Genomic DNA, 17,964 nt, shown 5'->3' with positions numbered 1-17,964 from the left:
TGCAAAATTATATTTTTTGTAATTATGTGAGTCTTATGGATTGAACTGAGTTATTTTAGATGAATAAAAATATTTTTTGATTGATTTATTGATCGATTGAGAAAGCTGAATATTCTGATTAGTTGACTGATGTTGTTGAATTGGGTTTCTCTTGATTTACTGGAAAATATTTAATATTGGAAATAATTTGATATTTGAGAATGGTTTAGTTTGAAACTGTTTGAAAAGACTGAGAATTTTGAATTATTGATTGATGTTTGATTTGGTTTTGTTGGGACCCTTGAAGGGTTGCAAAACCTGAATTTTAGAGGAGATGCTGCTAAAATTAAAAAAAAAAGTTGGAGATTTGGTTTGAAGAGTTATTTAAAAAAGTTTGTATTCAAGGATTATATTATTCGATTTTGATTTATTAAGGAAATAAATGAAGTATGTTTTGAGTTTATTCATTAAGAAAAGTATTATGTTTTGAGTTTGATTTATTAAGAAAGGAATTACGTTTTGAGTTTGATCTAATATGAAAATGGATTATGTTTTGAATTTGATTAAATAATCATATTTTGAGGAGTTTTAGCAAATTTACATTATTTGAGTTTGATTGACAAAGAGAGATGATTTTAAGTCTTTCAAAAGGGATTGAAACTGGAAATGGTTTTGAAGTTAGTTTGACGGATTTTGATTGAGTAATATGAGTTTTATGAAAGAGAACGGGTTTAGAGTGACGTTGTTTTGAAGGTTTCAGAAAACGTTATAAAACGAGGTTTTGGTCTTAAAGGAGAATGATTTGAGGAAAAGTGATTCTTGGCGTGTTGTGGATTGAGTGTAAATTGCTATTGAAGTAACTGTGAAGTTGCGATTGAGGATTCTCTCTCTTGCTGCGATAGACAAGTTGAGATTGAGGATTCTCTTCCTTGTTGTAGTGAAAAAGCTTAAGGTTGAGGATTCCCTCGCTTATCACACCGGAAAGTTAGATAGAAGGTCGTGAATTCCCTTCAGTTCAATTCTATATTATTAAATTCTAATTTTGGTTATCTTTGACTATATTGGATTGATATGAGTTTTGGATTGATATGGTGACGATGATGATTTTGTCCTGCTCACATATGGGCAACCTAAGATTGAGGATTCTCTCTCTTGCTGTGATAGACAAGTTGAGGTTGAGGATTTCCTCTCTTATTGCGGTGGGCAAGCGGGATTGAGGATTTTCTCTCTTGTTACATTGGGGAATTGAATGGAGAAGGTTGAGGATTCCCTTCGATTCAATTTCTGGCTGTGGTATGAACGAGTTAGGTTGAGGATTCCCTATCGTTACATCATAGTCTCTCTCTGAATGGGAGGTTGAGGATTCCCTCCTGAAAGTTTGAGGATTCCCTTCGTGCTGAGAGACCATGTTTGGGTTAGCTATCGGATGTGTCGGGTTTGGCTATATAACCGACAGATGAGCTCATTGGCCAGTAAGACAGCCATGCATCATATACATCTATGTGACACTATTTAGGTGTGCAAATTGTACTTGATTTGCCTATGTGAATAATTCTTTTTAATTGATAATTGCTATACTTGATGTAATTGCTCTTGATTGTGTTTGAATTGCATTACTTGTGATTGTAACTGTTGGTTCGGACGAAGAGTTTAAAGAGTTTCTTTCGAGCATCTGATTGTATTCTATATTATTGTATCTACAGTTATAGTTTTTCTTCGCCTTTATTATTCTATTTGTAAGAGGGATAAGAGTTGTAATGATATGTATGTATGTATATGTGTAAGTTGCTTGTATAAGAAGTTTTGTATGTATAAGTATTATATATATGAGGATTGTGAAAGATTTTGGTTATATATGCATGCCTGCTTTTTTTTAAGAAAAAGTATTTTCGATTTTTAAAGGAAACAACGATATAGTTTCGAGTTAAAGGCTCATATCTTATTATTAAATATACGGGAGTCGTCGTAATATTCTCGCTATCAGAGTGGCGCAGTTGGAAGCGTGACATTCTGATAGTGAGGGTGTTACACACAATCTTCCCAGGATGATTTTAGAGTTCAATTTAGATCCAAACTATTTTTCAATATATTCAAATCTTTGTGATGAAGAACAAAACTTAATTCTTAAGAAACATCAATAGCTAAATCAAGAATAGAAAAGAAATAACATCAGTCCATAAGAATCAACAGAGCTCCTAACCTTATCTAAGGAGACTAGTGACTTATGTTGCTGAAAAACAAAATTAGGGTTTCAAAAGTGTGCCGGAATAACTTGGTCCTCCTTAGGATTTCTAGAAAATCCCTTAAATACCTTTAAAAACTAATTAATCAAAACCTAATTCAAACTTAATTAAAATCAAATCAACTAATATCTTTTTCTTAATTAACTTCCATAAAGCAAAGATTTCCCAATTGAGGCCCACTTTAGCAAATCTTCATTTATTCATGATTTTGCACTCCCAGGGGATGTTGAGGAAGCCCATGTTTAACTTGGCTGAAGAACAGGCTTGGACGTGGGAGAAGCTTGCTTGGACGTTTAACATTGCATGAAGGAACCTTTAACATGAACTATCCATGTTAAACGTGTGCGACACAAGGAGGAGGGAAGGAAGCCAATGTTTAACATGGTCTCCCCATGTTTAACGTATGCGACATATTGAAAAGGGGGAGCCACTGGGCACAAGCCCAATGTTTAACTTAGACCTCCCAAGTTAAATGTGTGCGATACATAGAAAAGAGGAACTTGCTGGCTTTTAGCCCAACGTTTAACTTGGACCTCCCATGTTTAACTTGTGTGATCTTGATGAAGGGGAAGCCACTGGCCTTTGACCCAACGTTTAACTTGGCTGATGCAAGTTAAACGTGTGCGATGGCTAAGTGCTGGGAAGTTCCTAGAGTTAGGCCTAACGTGTAACATGGCTTCTCCACGTTACACGTTCTTGAAGAAAAGTAACTTGAAGTTGTTCCTGGAGTTAGACCCAATGTGTAACATGTTTTTTCCACGTTTAACTTGCCTGTTTGTATCTTCCTCCTCTGTTTTTCCTTTTCTAGTTCTCTATTTCCTCTATTTGCTTTCTCACTTGACTTTAGCTTGTGATTTAAGCTTTTCTTTGTTTATTAGGCAAATCTTCACTAATCTTTTACAAAACATATAAACAAAGTACTCAAAGTATCTTGATAAAAATATAAGAGAATTAATGAGAAATCACCATCTTTAGTAACATAATTCACTAGAAAACTATCAAATGATACTCATGCATCATTTTTCCATCCAAAGTTTGGATGGTTCCTCTAACTTGGGTCATATGTCTTTGAGAATGGGTCATTTTGTGTATTTCTTAAAAAGTTACCAATATAATTTACTTGTTTAGTGGGGTGTTGGTCATCCTTGAATAGCTCGCATTCTTCATCTGTATGAGTTCCTCCACACACATTGCATGTTGTGGCTTGTGCTCTCACGGCTGATACTTGCACATGCCCTACTTGTTTAGTGAATGAGTTAATTTGTTGAGACATGGCTTTGTTTTATGCTAACAGAACATCTAATGTGTCTAGCTCTATGACTCCTTTCTTTACTGTTCTCTCATTGGCATACATACAGTGGTTATTAGCCACTATTTCTATCAACTCCAAAGCTTCTTCAGGTGTTTTCCTATGAAAAGATCATACAAAATATATAAAACAAAGTACTCAAAGTATCTTGATGAAAATATGAGAAAAATAGTGAAGAATCATAATCATTATTGACATAATTAACCAAGGAAACTATCAAATGATGCTCATGCATCATTGTTTCATGCCCTAAACTTGTTAGGAATAAAAACACACAATTTTCTACATGCAAGAATTAGAAGAGAAACAAAACCGACTCACAAATAAATGGCAGCAGCAATAACATACCAATAGCAGTAGAAAAATCGCAGAAAAATTAATAATAGAGACAAGAACACACTAAGATTTTCAACGTGAAAAACCTCCTCAGTGTGAGAAATAAAAACCACGAGTCACCAAGATCAAGGAAATAGCTTCACTATGATCAAAATAGAGTACAAGGGAGTCACAATTCAATGTACAAAACATGTTTATAACAAGCCAAACAACCCAAGAATCAAAACCTACAAAACAAGAACAAGAAGATGAAAATACCCTAAAAACAGAGCTGTTGCTTTGTGGCCAATATCTCAAACTACAGACTTTGAATTAAAAATCTGAACGGTGGAAATGAAGAACCAGATGTCTAGAACACACTGTCTAAATTGGAGCTCGGTCCAATGGTTAACGAATCTGCAGTAACCAATTTACAGAGATCGTTTTATGTGTGTGCGAAAATACTTTTTCTCTTCTCTTCTTTCTAGTGTTTAGTGTTTTTTCTCAAAAATGATACCTTTCTTTTCTAGCTCTAACTCACCTAAGCCACTTCACTCTCAGAAAAGAGCAACCATGGGCTTGGATACTAACATTTGGGTATTTTTCCACATAAAATTGGAGCCCAAAACCCAACAAATCTCTCCCTCCCGACTATGTGGAGGTAACCACCAATCCGGCGATTACGTTTGATGTTGGCAGAAATTGGCGAGTTAAGAATGATTATAAAATATGGTTGCAAGTATAGTTCTCAACCATCCAGAAATCCGCTTATCAATTTAGAAGGGTGTCACAGAAATTAAAATTAAAATACTGGGAGTATGAATCTCAGGTCGTCTCCCAATGAGTTGCAGAAAAGTGTGCTATTTTATTAATCAGATATTTTCAAAAAGGTTTGAGTTGAATGGCAGAAAATTAAATTAGAGAATTTATATAAATTTAAATAAAAGCCTTGACTGGGAGTTGATTAGCTGGAAGCCCTATTCTTGTTGGAGTACTCTCAAGATTAATTGACAATTGAGGGTTATTATGTTTAGTTGCCCCTTACTAAGTAAGGAAAAGTTAAACAAGTTGGAATGCTGGTTCTATCCACAAGTTCCAATCCGCTTTTGGGAGGATTGGTGTTAGTGACTAGAGAGAAATCCAACAATAAACCCAATTACAATCGTTCTAATGAATAATTCCCCCCTCCCCAAACTGAAATGAAACCCTAATGGCTATCCCCCCTTCCCCCATTGCCTCGCCCTCACGCCCTCACCTCACATCTCCTGATCTCCCTAATGGCGTCTGAGAAGAGTTCTCACTTCTCACTTCTCAGACTCTCTGAGACTTTGAGAGTCTAAGTTCATCAACCTCGTCGTCACTCTCAGTCTCGCGTCGTCCTCGTCGTCACCCCCCCTGCCAACCTCGTCGTCGTCACGCTCAGTCTCGCGTGGTCCTCGTCGGCTCTGTTCATCAAGTCGCGGCCTCACCTCTCGTCGGCGCTGTTCATCAAGTCACGGCCTCACCTCTCATCGGCGCTGTTCATCAAGTCGCGGCCTCACCTCTCGTCGTCACTCTCAGTCTCGGGTGGTCCTCATCAGTGTTGTTCATCAACTAGCTCAGAAAGCTCAGAACGCTTTTGCGGCCTCACCTCTCCGTCACTCACAGTCTCTGGCCTCAGTTCCTCTGCTCCCTCAGGTCAGTGCCTCTGCTATTGACCTATTGTTATGGAATCTGTTGATAAATTTGATTTTTTAGAGTAGTTTTTGAATTGTATTGTTGCTGGATTCTGGTGGGTAATTTGGTCTCTGTTGAATTGAATTATATTGTTGCTGGTTGGTAATTTGGTCTCTGCTTCGGATCCTTGTCATTTGTCAAAAATTTCTTCATTTTGCTCTCTAGTCCTTTGATTCTTGTCTTGAATCTGCCTTTCCGATCTTTCTCAGTTGAGAGGCACTTCAATTCTGTTGCATTGTTCTTGAATTGTATTTTCCCTGTTTGTTGCTGGTTGCTGCTATTGCTAGTTGCTGTGTTGGTAATTTGGTATATAGTTTTTTAGTTGCTGGTTGTTTAGAGTTACTGTTAGTTGAATTAGAAAACTTTGGTGTTGTTGTTTACTGCTGGTTTGTTTAGACTTTAGACTTTGGAGTTGCTGTTAGTTGAATCAGGAAACTTTGGTGAAATGGTGGTGGTTGTTGTGTTGCTTAAAAACTGATTTAAGCAAATCCTGTTGTTGAAAATATTTTTGGTTTTTTTGCTAGAATTTTAAAAATGGCTTCATCTCAAACACCATCAGAAACGCCACCATCTCAAGAACAAGCATCATCAGCAACTCCTACCCCTGATCTTACCACTAAAAGAGTTTATAACAATAGAGGAAAGACTGATCCAGCTTGGGGTCATTGTAAACAAATTGTGGAAAAAATAGGGAAAATTACTATGATGTGCATATATTGTGACAAACCTGTTAGGGGAGGTGGGATTAATCGATTTAAGTATCACTTGGCTGGAAAAGGAGGAGATGTTGAGAAGTGCAAAAAGGTTCCACCTGCTGTTGCTCATCAATTTGGGCAAAGTATTGAAGAATTTATGAATAAGAAAAGGAAAACTCAAGAAAATTATGCAGAAAGTTATGGAGCATGTGATGATGTTGAAAGAGAATTTGATAGAATGGAAGAGGTTGAAGCACGACAGCAACAACTCCAACATTCAAGGACAAGGTTGCCACCACCTGCAGCTAGGAAAGGGAAAAAGACTACTGGAATAGAGACTTTTTTCCCATCTTCGACAACACCTGGAGCCCAACAAACGATAAAAAGTGTATTGCAAAGTAAAGAAATTGTGGAAAAATGTGACATTGCCATTGCAAAGTGGATGGTTGATGCTTCTGTGCCATTTAATGCAGTTAATTAAGCATATTACCAACCAATGATTGATGCTATTGCAAACATGGGTGCAGGATATAAAGGTCCAAACTTTGGTAGAGTTCGTGGGTATTTGTTGAGTAAGTTGGTGGAGGATGTGAAAAAGATGATTGAACAGTATCGTGAAATTTGGAAGCGAACTGGATGTACTATCATGGCTGATGGATGGACTGATCGTTGTAGGCGCACTTTAATTAACTTCTTGGTTTATTGTCCTAAAGGAACTATCTTCCTAAAGTCTGTTGATGCTTCTCATGCCTCCAAGACTGCTGAATTATTGTTTAAGCTTTTTAAGGATGTTGTCAACTTTGTCGGTCCTGAAAATGTTGTTCATATAGTGACGGATAATGTTGCAAATTATGTTGTTGCTGGAAGGTTGTTGGAAGCTGAATTCCCTAAGTTGTATTGGTCTCCTTGTGCTGCGCATTGTATTAATTTGATGTTGCAAGATATTGAAAAGTTGAATGAAGTTAGTGAGACAGTTTCACATACTTCAAAGATTACTAAATACATATATAATCATTGTCATCCACTGTATCTTATGAGGAAGTTTACCGGTGGACGAGAAATACTTCGTCCAGCTCCAACTTGCTTTGCTACCAATTTCATAGCTTTGCAGAGTATTCTGGCTCAAAAAGATGCATTAAGAGCTATGGTAACTTCTAAAGAATGGACAATCTCAGCCTACTCCAAAGAAGCTAAAGCTAAAACATTTGTGGATCAAGTTTTAGACTCTAAGTTTTGGAATCAATGTACAGATGTTGTCAAGCTTACTGAGCCACTTGTTCGTGTGCTTCGTATTGTGGATAGTGAAGATAAAGCTGCAATGGGTTTTCTTTATCAAGCTTTTAATATGGCTAGAGAAGAGATGGTGAAGAGGTTTCGACGAAGAAAGAAGATTGTGGAGCCTTACTTGAAGATTTTGGATACTCGTTGGGATTCACAACTTAAAAGAAATCTTCATGCTGCTGGCTATTGGTTAAACCCTGCTTTTTGATTCAATGCTGCTGAATTTGAAAAACATAAGCAAACCACTTCTGGCCTACTAGATGTAATTGAGAAATATTCATATGATGATCCAGAATTGAATACTAAGTTGACAAGTGAGAAGAGAATATATTCTAATGCTGAAGATGATTTTGGAAGACAATCTGCACTGCGTGAACGAAGCACAGTGATGCCAGGTAAATATTTTATTTGGTTTTATCTTTCTTTATTCGTTAATTTATTTAGAAAAGCTATTTGTAATGCATTGCCTCTTTTGATTTTAAGACCAATGGTGGGAATCTTATGGAACTGGAGCACCAAATTTACAAAAGTTAGCCATTCGTGTTTTAAGTCAAATTTGTAGTTCTTCTGGTTGTGAGCGAAATTGGAGTATTTTTGAACACATCCACACAAAGAAGAGGAATCGGTTAGAACACCAAAAGCTTAATGATCTTGTTTTCGTTCATTATAACTTGAGGCTACAACAAAGGTATCTTCTATAATTATTTATCTAATTTTAAAAAGTATTGTTCATTAAAATTTAATCTTTAGTTTAGTAATTACATAACTTGATAACATAGGAATCTAATGAGAAAGTAAAACTATGATCCAATTTGTCTTGATACATTTGATGAGCATTCGGATTGGATATTGGAAGATTCACCGCCGTTTTTAACTCCTGAAGAGGTTGATGCTCTACGAAATGATTTGGCAAATATGTCCATTCAACCAACTTTGGATGATCTAGGTAAATTCTTCAATTGTTTGAATATTTTAATCGTCAGTTGCTATTATGAATTATTCTTGATATTGATTTGTCAAAAATACACAAATGTAGATCAATTAAATTTGGAAGATGACCAAGATAATGATGGACCAAGTAACAATGCTATGGAAGATATGGATACAAATCAAAATGAGGGAAATGTTGATCAAGCTCCTAATTTGCCCTATGAAGATGTTGATGCCGACTTTGAGCTCACCCCTTGGACTTGATTTAATGATTGTGTTATCTTTAACTTGCTCTAGTTGATTTAAATTGAGAACATATTTTGTACTAAAAACTAGTTTATTAACTCTTCCTTTAGATTATTAGTTATGTTTAAGACTTGATATTTGATTATTAATGTTTGTAAGACTCGCATTTTAAGTTTTAAGACATTATTTCAATTTTATTAATATAATTTTATATTTTTTTAATTATGACCAGGTTAATCGGGTGAATTAGTGACCCACCGGTTGAACCAGTAACCCGTGACCGGGTTGATTACCGGTTTGGTTTTGATAACTATGCCTTGAGGTATGTGAATCGACGCTTGTTACGGCGCTTTCTCATCTTAGCTTTCTATTCATGCCGATCCAACTTTTCAAGTATCTGATGGAGCAGTTGGGCTGTTGTAGGTGCTTGTGGTGTTGAAGAAGGAATATCTTCAACTGGTTCAGTAGGCTGGCTGATAGTGGCTGCTGGAAGTCTAAGGTACTCCCCGTTGGGGACATACTGATCATCCCGTGGAAGCATGGCTTTGGTGTCCCCAGCTCTGTAGGAGACTCCGGCTGCTGAGACAAGATCCGAGACCAGGGCTGAAAAAGGTAAGTTACCAGCGATTTGTACGTGTCCCATGGCATTCCGGATATGTCTTGGTAGATTCAGAGGTTGGTCTGTAAGGATGCACCATAGTAGAACGGCCATGTCCGCAGTGAAGGAGGACTCGTGAGTGCTCGAAAAGACGTAATGGGACATGATTTGTGCCCATACGCGAGCCTCCAAGGTAAGTGCTGAAGCCGAAATTCCCTTAGGGCGGGTATGATGGTATCCATAGATCCATCTGCTGCCAGGTAGTGTGATAACTCTGAGAATGGCGTCCCAGTCAAATTGGTACATCTGGCGCTTGAGTGCGGCTTCTTGAAAGGCGTCCAGTCCTTCTGGAACAGGGGGGAAGACCTAGAGCTTTTTGAATGGCTTCTTCAGTAATGGGGACTTGCTTCTGACGGACATAGACAGACTGCAGGGTTGGCAGGTGGAAGTTGGAGTAGAACTCGACTACCCAAGAAAGATTGACCTGCCTTGGCTGTCTCTGTAGGAAACCCCATTGTCTTCGGGCAATTTGTGGCTCAACAAAGGTAGCAATATTGGGCGGGAGAAGAAGAAGGTATTCGTTGTTGTAACTCCTTTCAGCCAGGATCAGGAACATCTGCTCACAGTAGCGATTGGGGAATCGCGCAGTGTCCTTTGCTCGGAAGGTTTTTTCTTTATCATCAACCTTTATGATCCTCTTAATCTTCTTTGTTGAGGGCTTTACCGCAGTTGAAGAGGGTTCTGCCACTAATGCTCTTTTTGTACCTCTTCTTGCTGGTTGTTTGGGGGTAGCTTTCTCCTTTCCTTTCTTGGTGGCCATCCTGAAAAAGGAAAGAGAAAGTAAATTAAATTTAAAGGGGTGAAGCAAGGAAGAGGGTGATGTAAGTGATAATCAATGCACAATAAAGAAGAATGACATTAACACATGGTCCGGATTACATGTGAAAAGTTCATCAATGGAAATATAGCAAGTGCATGTAGGACAATGAAATGCAAGAGGTTTATTGGCATGCAGGCAAAGGCATGAGTAGCATAGATGAAGCATTCAATGTCCAATTTAAATATGTTATCACTCGTAACTAACCATCACGTTTTTATTGACAATTAAATTCAATGAATAAAATAGTAAAGGGAATTTGTGAAAAGCAAGCATTGAATATTAGAGTAGAAAAATGTAGAGAAGTTCATAATGCCATATGGGCTTTTTCACAAACACATAGCATGCATGTAGAAGAAGCTCTTGAAAATAAGAATTTGAACATTCAAGAAATCCTTTAAAAAGTAATATATAATTGTCAAACAAATTTACAACAATCCACAAGCATATAATGAAAAGCAATGACTCAAAGAAATTTATAACACCAAGTAAAAAGGAAAAAGAAAGGAAGAAAAAGAAAATATGAATAATGAAGGTAAAAAGAAAAGAAAAGAAGATGGCATATAAAAATAAGAAGAATAATAGAAAAGTAAGGAGGGAAGGAGAAAGAAAAACCTTGTTAATGGGGGTGAGAGAGAGAAAAAAGTGAGAAAGAAGGAAGAAGGGAGGAAGGGGGGAGAAGAAATAAGGAGGGAAAAGAGAAAATAGGATTTGGGGAGAAAAAGATAAGATAGTTGACAAATTAGGGGGGCTGTGCGGCGTAAGCGACACGGTCGCGTGGGACACGCGGTCGCGCGACTTGCGCTGAACTGAATGACGCGGTCGCGTCGGTCACGCGGTCGCGTGACCCATTTAGGCTAATGGCGCGAGGGTAGCCTCGCACTCGTACAACTCTCTGTTCAAAATCATATTAGTGCCAAATTTTAAGTGACGCGATCGCGTGGGGCATGCGATCGCGTGAGTGGGCTTTAGAATGATATGACACGGTCGCGTGGGTCACGCGACCGCGTGGGAAGGATTATGCGTTCAGCACGAATCCAGCACCACTATCGCACAACTTTCGGTCGTGCACCCTTTTTACGCCTCCAGCCACGCTCTCGCGTGACTCTCTGTTCAATTTATTATTCTCTCTCACACCTGCGACGCGGACGCGTCAATGAGGCAGTCGCGTTGCGTGAATTTTTTTTTTAAATAAAAGTATGAAAATGCAGATGCACGAAATGTACTAATGAAGAGAAGAGTTATTGAATAAGAAAACTAAAAAATAAAGAAAAGAATGATCATACCATGGTGGGTTGTCTCCCACCTAGCACTTTGCTTTAACGTCCGTAAGTTGGACGCTCCACTAGCTCAGTCTTCGGCTATGTGGGGATCTTCCAAGAGGAAGATCTCAAGCTCCTTGTTTTTCTTTAGCTTCTCGCCATGGTACAGCTTTAAACGATGTCCATTAACTTTGATAAGTTCAGAGTTTGAAGGATGGCTTAGGTGATAAACTCCGTACGGTTCGGCCTTCTCTACTCTGTATGGACCTTCCCGTCTTGATCTCAACTTGCCTAGCATGAGCCTCAGTCGAGATTTATAAAGGAGGACTAAGTCCCCAGGTTGGAACTCTTTCCTCTTGATGTGTTGATCATGTACAGCCTTCATCTTTTCCTTGTATAGTTTTGAGTTGCATAAGCTTCTAGGCGAAGACTCTCCAGTTCCTGCAGTTGCAACTTCCTTTCAGCTCCGACTTTTTCAATTCCCATGTTGCATTCTTTTACTGCCCAGAAGGCTTTGTGCTCTACTTCAACAGGGAGATGACAAGCTTTTCTATAAACTAAGCGGAAAGGACTCATCCCAATGGGTGTTTTGTATGCTGTTCTGTATGCCCAGAGTGCATCTTGTAGCCTGGTGCTCCAGTCTCTTCTATGAGGTTTGACTATCTTCTGCAAGATACACTTTATCTTTCTATTTGACACCTCGGCTTGCCCATTAGTCTGAGGATGGTAGGCTGTTGCAACTTTATGAATTATCCCATACTTCTTCATTAGTCCTGTTAGTCTCCTGTTACAAAAATGGGTGCCTTGATCGCTCACGATTGCTCGTGGTGATCCAAAGCGAAGAATAATATGGTTTCTCACAAAGGAAACAATAGTGTTAGCATCATCATTGCGGGTAGGAATTGCTTCCATCCATTTGGAAACGTAATCCACAGCTAACAATATATAGAAATAACCATTAGAATTTGGAAATGGATCCATTAAGTCAATGCCCCAAACATCAAAAATTTCACAAAAAAGCATAATTTGTTGAGGCATCTCATCCTTTCTGGATATATTACCAAATTTCTGGCATGGAAAACAAGAACTACAAAATTCAGCAGCGTCCTTAAAAAGAGTAGGCCACCAGAATCCACAGTCTAAGATTTTTCTAGCAGTTCTTTGAGGGCCAAAATGTCCTCCACTCTCAGATGAGTGACAGGCCTCTAAAATGGACTGGAATTCTGATTGAGGCACACACCGTCTAATTACCTGGTCAGCGCCACATCTCCATAAATATGGGTCATCCCATATATAATATTTAGACTCGCTTTTCAGCTTGTCTCTTTGATGCTTAGAAAAGTTCGGAGGAAAAGTGTGGCTGACTAGATAATTAGCTACAGGTGCATACCAAGGGACTATCTCAGATACTGCTTGCAGGTTATCAAATGGGAAATTATCAGCTATAGGAGTGGAGTCATCTGTAATATGTTCAAGGCGACTCAAGTGTTCTGCCACTAAATTCTGGTTACCACTCCTGTCCTTAATTTCCAAATCAAATTCTTGTAATAGCAGTATCCAACGTATAAGCCTTGGTTTGGACTCCTTTTCAGCTAATAAATACTTTAGAGCTGCGTGGTCTGAATACACTACTACTTTAGTACCAAGTAAATAGGCTCAGAATTTATCCAGAGCGAAAACAATAGCAAGAAGCTCTTTCTCAGTAGTAGTGTAATTCGACTGAGCGGCATCTAAGGTTTTAGACGCGTAAGCAATAACAAAAGGATCCTTACCTTCACGCTGAGCCAGTGCTGCTCCTACGGCATGGTTGGAAGCATCACACATTATTTCAAATGGTTGGCTCCAGTCTGGTCCTCTCACAATTGGAGCTTGAGTCAGGGAGGTTTTCAGCTTATCAAACGCTTGTTTGCAATTTTCACTGAACTCGAACTCAATATCTTTCTGCAGTAGCCTGGATAAGGGAAGTGCTACCTTACTGAAGTCCTTAATGAACCTCCTATAAAAACCTGCATGGCCAAGGAAAGAACGGACCTCCCTCACAAAAGAGGGGTAAGGTAGACTAGAAATAACATTCACCTTTACTGGATCTACAGAAATGCCAGTGTTAGACACAACATGTCCTAGTACAATCCCTTATTTAACCATAAAGTGATATTTTTCAAAATTTAATACCAGGTTTGTACTGACACATCTATCTAATACTCTAGATAATCTGGTGCACGAAATTGTGATCTCCAGGCTCGAACAAATCCTGGTAATGGCTCCAAAGCTTGGTGCTCTGATCTTAATTCATAATTGTCACAACTTCGATACAACTAACCAGCAAGTGCACTGGGTCGTCCAAGTAATACCTTACGTGAGTAAGGGTCGAATCCCACGGAGATTGTTGGTATGAAGCAAGCTATGGTCACCTTGTAAATCTCAGTCAGGCAGATATAAAGTGATAATGGTGTTTTCGAATATTATATAATAAAATAGGGATAGAGATACTTATGTAAACATTGGTAGGAATTTCAGATAAGCGAATGGAGATGCTTTTCGTTCCTCTGAACCTCTGCTTTCCTGCTATCTTCATCCAATCAGTCTTACTCCTTTCCATGGCTGGCTTTATGTGATACATCACCACTGTCAACGACTACTTTCGGTCATCTCACGGGAAAATGATCCAATGCCCTGTCACGGCACGGCTAATCGTCTGGAGGCATCACCCTTGCCAATGGCTTCATCTTATCCTCTCAGTGAATAATATGCTCACGCACCCTGTCACGGCACGGCTATTCATCTGTCGGTTCTCGATCATGCTGGAATAGGATTTACTATCCTTTTGCGTCTGTCACTAACGCCCTGCAATCGCGAGTTAGGAGCTCGTCACAGTCATTCAATCATTGAATCCTACTCGAAATACCACAGACAAGGTTTAGACCTTCCGGATTCTCTTGAATGCCGCCATCATTCTAGCTTACGCCACGAAGATTCTGGTTAGGAGATCTAAGAGAAACTCATTCTAGCTTAATTCATGTAGAACGGAAGTGTTTGTCAGGCACGCGTTCATAAGGGAGAAGGATGATGAGCGTCACACATAATCATCACCTTCATCACGTTCTTGGGTGCGAATGGATATCTTAGAAGCGAAATAAGAAGAATTGAATAGAAAACAGTAGTACTTTGCATTAATCTTTGAGGAACAGCAGAGCTCCACACCTTAATCTATGGAGTGTAGAAACTCTACCGTATGAAAATACATAAGTGAAAGGTCCAGGCATGGCCGTGTGGCCAGCCCCTATGGTCTAAGAACAATGCGTTCAAAGATGCCTAATACAATAGTAAGAGGTCCTATTTATAATAAACTAGCTACTAGGGTTTACATGAGTAAGTATTTGATGTATAAATCCACTTTCGGGGCCCACTTGGTGTGTGTTTGGGCTGAGCTTAAGTGTAGCACGTGCAGAGGCCAATTGTGGAGTTGAACGCCAGTTTTTGTACCAGTTTGGGCGTTCAACTCTGGTTTTGGATCCTTTTCTGGCGCTGGACGCCAGATTTGGGCAGAAGGCTGGCGTTGAACGCCAGTTTACGTCATCAATTCTTGGCCAAAGTATGGACTATTATATATTGCTGGAAAGCCCTGGATGTCTACTTTCCAACGCAATTGGAAGCGCGCCATTTCGAGTTCTGTAGCTCCAGAAAATTCACTTTGAGTGCAGGGAGGTCAGAATCCAACAGCATCAGCAGTCCTTTTTCAACCTCTGAATTTGATTTCTGCTCAAGTCCCTCAATTTCAGCCAGAAAATACCTGAAATCACATAAAAACACAAAAACTCATAGTAAAGTCCAGAAATGTGAATTTATCATAAAAACTAATGAAAACATCCCTAAAAGTAACTAGATCCTACTAAAAACATACTAAAAACAATGCCAAAAAGCGTATAAATTATCCGCTCATCACAACACCAAACCTAAATTGTTGCTTGTCCCCAAGCAACTGAAAATCAAATAGGATAAAAAGAAGAGAATATACTATAAATTCCAAACTATCAATGAAACAGAGCTTTAATCATATGAGCGGGACTTATAGCTTTTTGCCTCTTAAATAGTTTTGGCATCTCACTTTATCCATTGAGGTTCAGAATGATTGGCATCTATAGGAACTCAGAGTTCAGATAGTGTTATTGATTCTCCTAGTTCAGTATGATGATTCTTGAACACAGCTTCCTTATGAGTCTTGGCCGTGGCCCTAAGCACTTTGTTTTCCAGTATTACCACCGGATACATAAATGCCACAGACACATAATTGGGTGAACCTTTTCAGATTGTGACTCAGCTTTGCTAAAGTCCCCAATTAGAGGTGTCCAGGGTTCTTAAGCACACTCTTCTTTTGCTTTGGACCTTGACTTTAACCGCTCAGTCTCAAGTTTTCACTTGACACCTACACGCCACAAGCACATGGTTAGGGACAGCTTGGTTTAGCCGCTTAGACCAGGATTTTATTCCTTTAGGCCCTCCTATCCACTGATGCTCAAAGCCTTGGGATCCTTTTTATTTGCCCTTGCCTTTTGGTTTTAAGGGTTATTGGCTTTTTCTGCTTGCTTTTTCTTTTTCTTTCTATTTTATTTTATTTATTTATTTTTTTTCGCCTATTTTTTTTTCTTTTTTTTTTCTGCAAGCTTTGTTCTTTGCTGCTTTTTCTTGCTTCAAGAATCATTTTTATGATTTTTCAGATTATCAAATAACATGTCTCCTAGTCATCATTCTTTCAAGAGCCAACATATTTAACATTCTTAAACAACAACTTTAAAAGACATATGCACTGTTCAAGCATACATTCAAAAAAATAAGAAGCATTGTCACCACATCAATATAATTAAACTAAGTTCAAGGATAAATTCGAAACTCATGTACTTCTTGTTCTTTTGAATTAAAACATTTTTCATTTAAGAGAGGTGATGGATTCATAGGACATTCATAGCTTTAAGACATAGTTATTACTACTAATGATCATGTAATGAAGACACAAACATAGATAAGCACATAACATAGAAAACGAAAAACAGAAGAAATAAGAACAAGGAATGAATCCACCTTAGTGATGTCCTTGAGCTCTTCTATGTCTCTTCCTTGTCTTTGCTGCTCCTCCTTCATTGCTTTTAGATCTTCTCTGATTTCCTGAAGGATGATGGAGTGCTCTTGATGTTCCACCCTTAGTTGCTTCCAATAATTGTGTGGAAGAAAATGTATCCCCTGAGGTATCTCAGGGATCTCTTGATTTGCAGTCAAATGTTCTACCACTGAGCTATAGACCCTTGATGGAAGCTTTTGTCTTCCCTTTCCTTTTTTTAGAGGTTTCTCTGGCCTTAGGTGCCATCAATGGTTATGGAAAAAACAAAAAGGCTATGCTTTTACCACACCAAACTTAGAATGTTGCTCGCCCTCGAGCAAAAGAAGAAAGAATAGAAGAATAAGAAGAAGATATGGAGGAGATGGATGGGAGTGTGTATTCGGCCATATGGGTGGGATTGGGTGGGAGAGAGATGTTGAATTTTTGAAGGTAGTGGGTGTATGGATGTGAGTGGTAAATGGAAAAAAAGAAAGGGATGATCATGAATGGAAAGAGAGATGATGAGGTTGGTGGGGATCCTATGGGGTCCACAGATCCTGAGATGATCTTGTGGGGTCCACAGATCCTGAGGTGTCAAGGCATTTACATCCCTGCACCAATTTAGGCATGTAAAATGCCCTTGCACACAACTCTGGGCGTTCAGCGCCAGGTTGGTGCCCATTTTGGGCGTTCAACGCCCCTTTGCTGCCATTTCTGGCGTTGAACGCCAGAACCATGCTTGTTCTGGGCGTTCAGCGCCAGGATGCTCCCATTCTGGGCGTTCAGCGCCAGAACTATGCTCTGTTCTGGCGTTTGAACGCCAGACAGATGCTCCTCCAGGGTGTGATTTTTCTTCTGCTGTTTTTGATTCCGTTTTCAATTTTTATATTTATTTTGTGACTCCACATGATCATGAACCTAAGAAAACATGAAAAACAATAAAAATAAGAATTAGATAAACATTGGGTTGCCTCCCAACAAGCGCTTCTTTAATGTCAATAGCTTGACAGTGGGCTCTCATGGAGCCTCACAGATGTGCAGAGCTTTGTTGAGACTCTCCAACACCAAACTTAGAGTTTGGATATGGGAGTTCAACACCAAACTTAGAGTTTGGTTGTGGCCTCCCAACACCAAACTTAGAGTTTGACTGTGGGGGCTCTGATTGACTCTGCTTGGAGAGAAGCTTTTTCTGCTTCCTCTCCATAGTTGCAGAGGGAGATCCTTAAGTTTTGAATACAAGGGAGTTCTCATTCCATTGAAGGACTATTTCACCTCTGTCAACATCAATCACAGCTCTTGCTATGGCCAGGAAAGGTCTTCCTAGGATGATGGATTCATCCTCTTCCTTTCCAGTATCCAGGACTATGAAATCAGCAGGGATGTAAAGGCCCTCAACCTTTACTAATACATCTTCTACTTGT

The 17,964-nt window shown here is 39.0% G+C and overlaps 1 pseudogene; it reads left to right on the top strand.

Annotated features, from left to right (window-relative positions):
* The first annotated feature begins 5,056 nt into the window (after nucleotides 1-5,056).
* Nucleotides 5,057-8,774, top strand: LOC148548955 (uncharacterized; annotated as a pseudogene).
* Nucleotides 8,775-17,964: the final 9,190 nt, after the last annotated feature.

The sequence above is a fragment of the Arachis ipaensis genome, chromosome B8 (genome assembly GCF_059453495.1).
Source record: "Arachis ipaensis isolate K30076 ecotype BB chromosome B8, ASM5945349v1, whole genome shotgun sequence".
Taxonomy (NCBI): Eukaryota; Viridiplantae; Streptophyta; class Magnoliopsida; order Fabales; family Fabaceae; genus Arachis; species Arachis ipaensis.
This window is presented reverse-complemented; position numbering and strand designations above follow the sequence as displayed.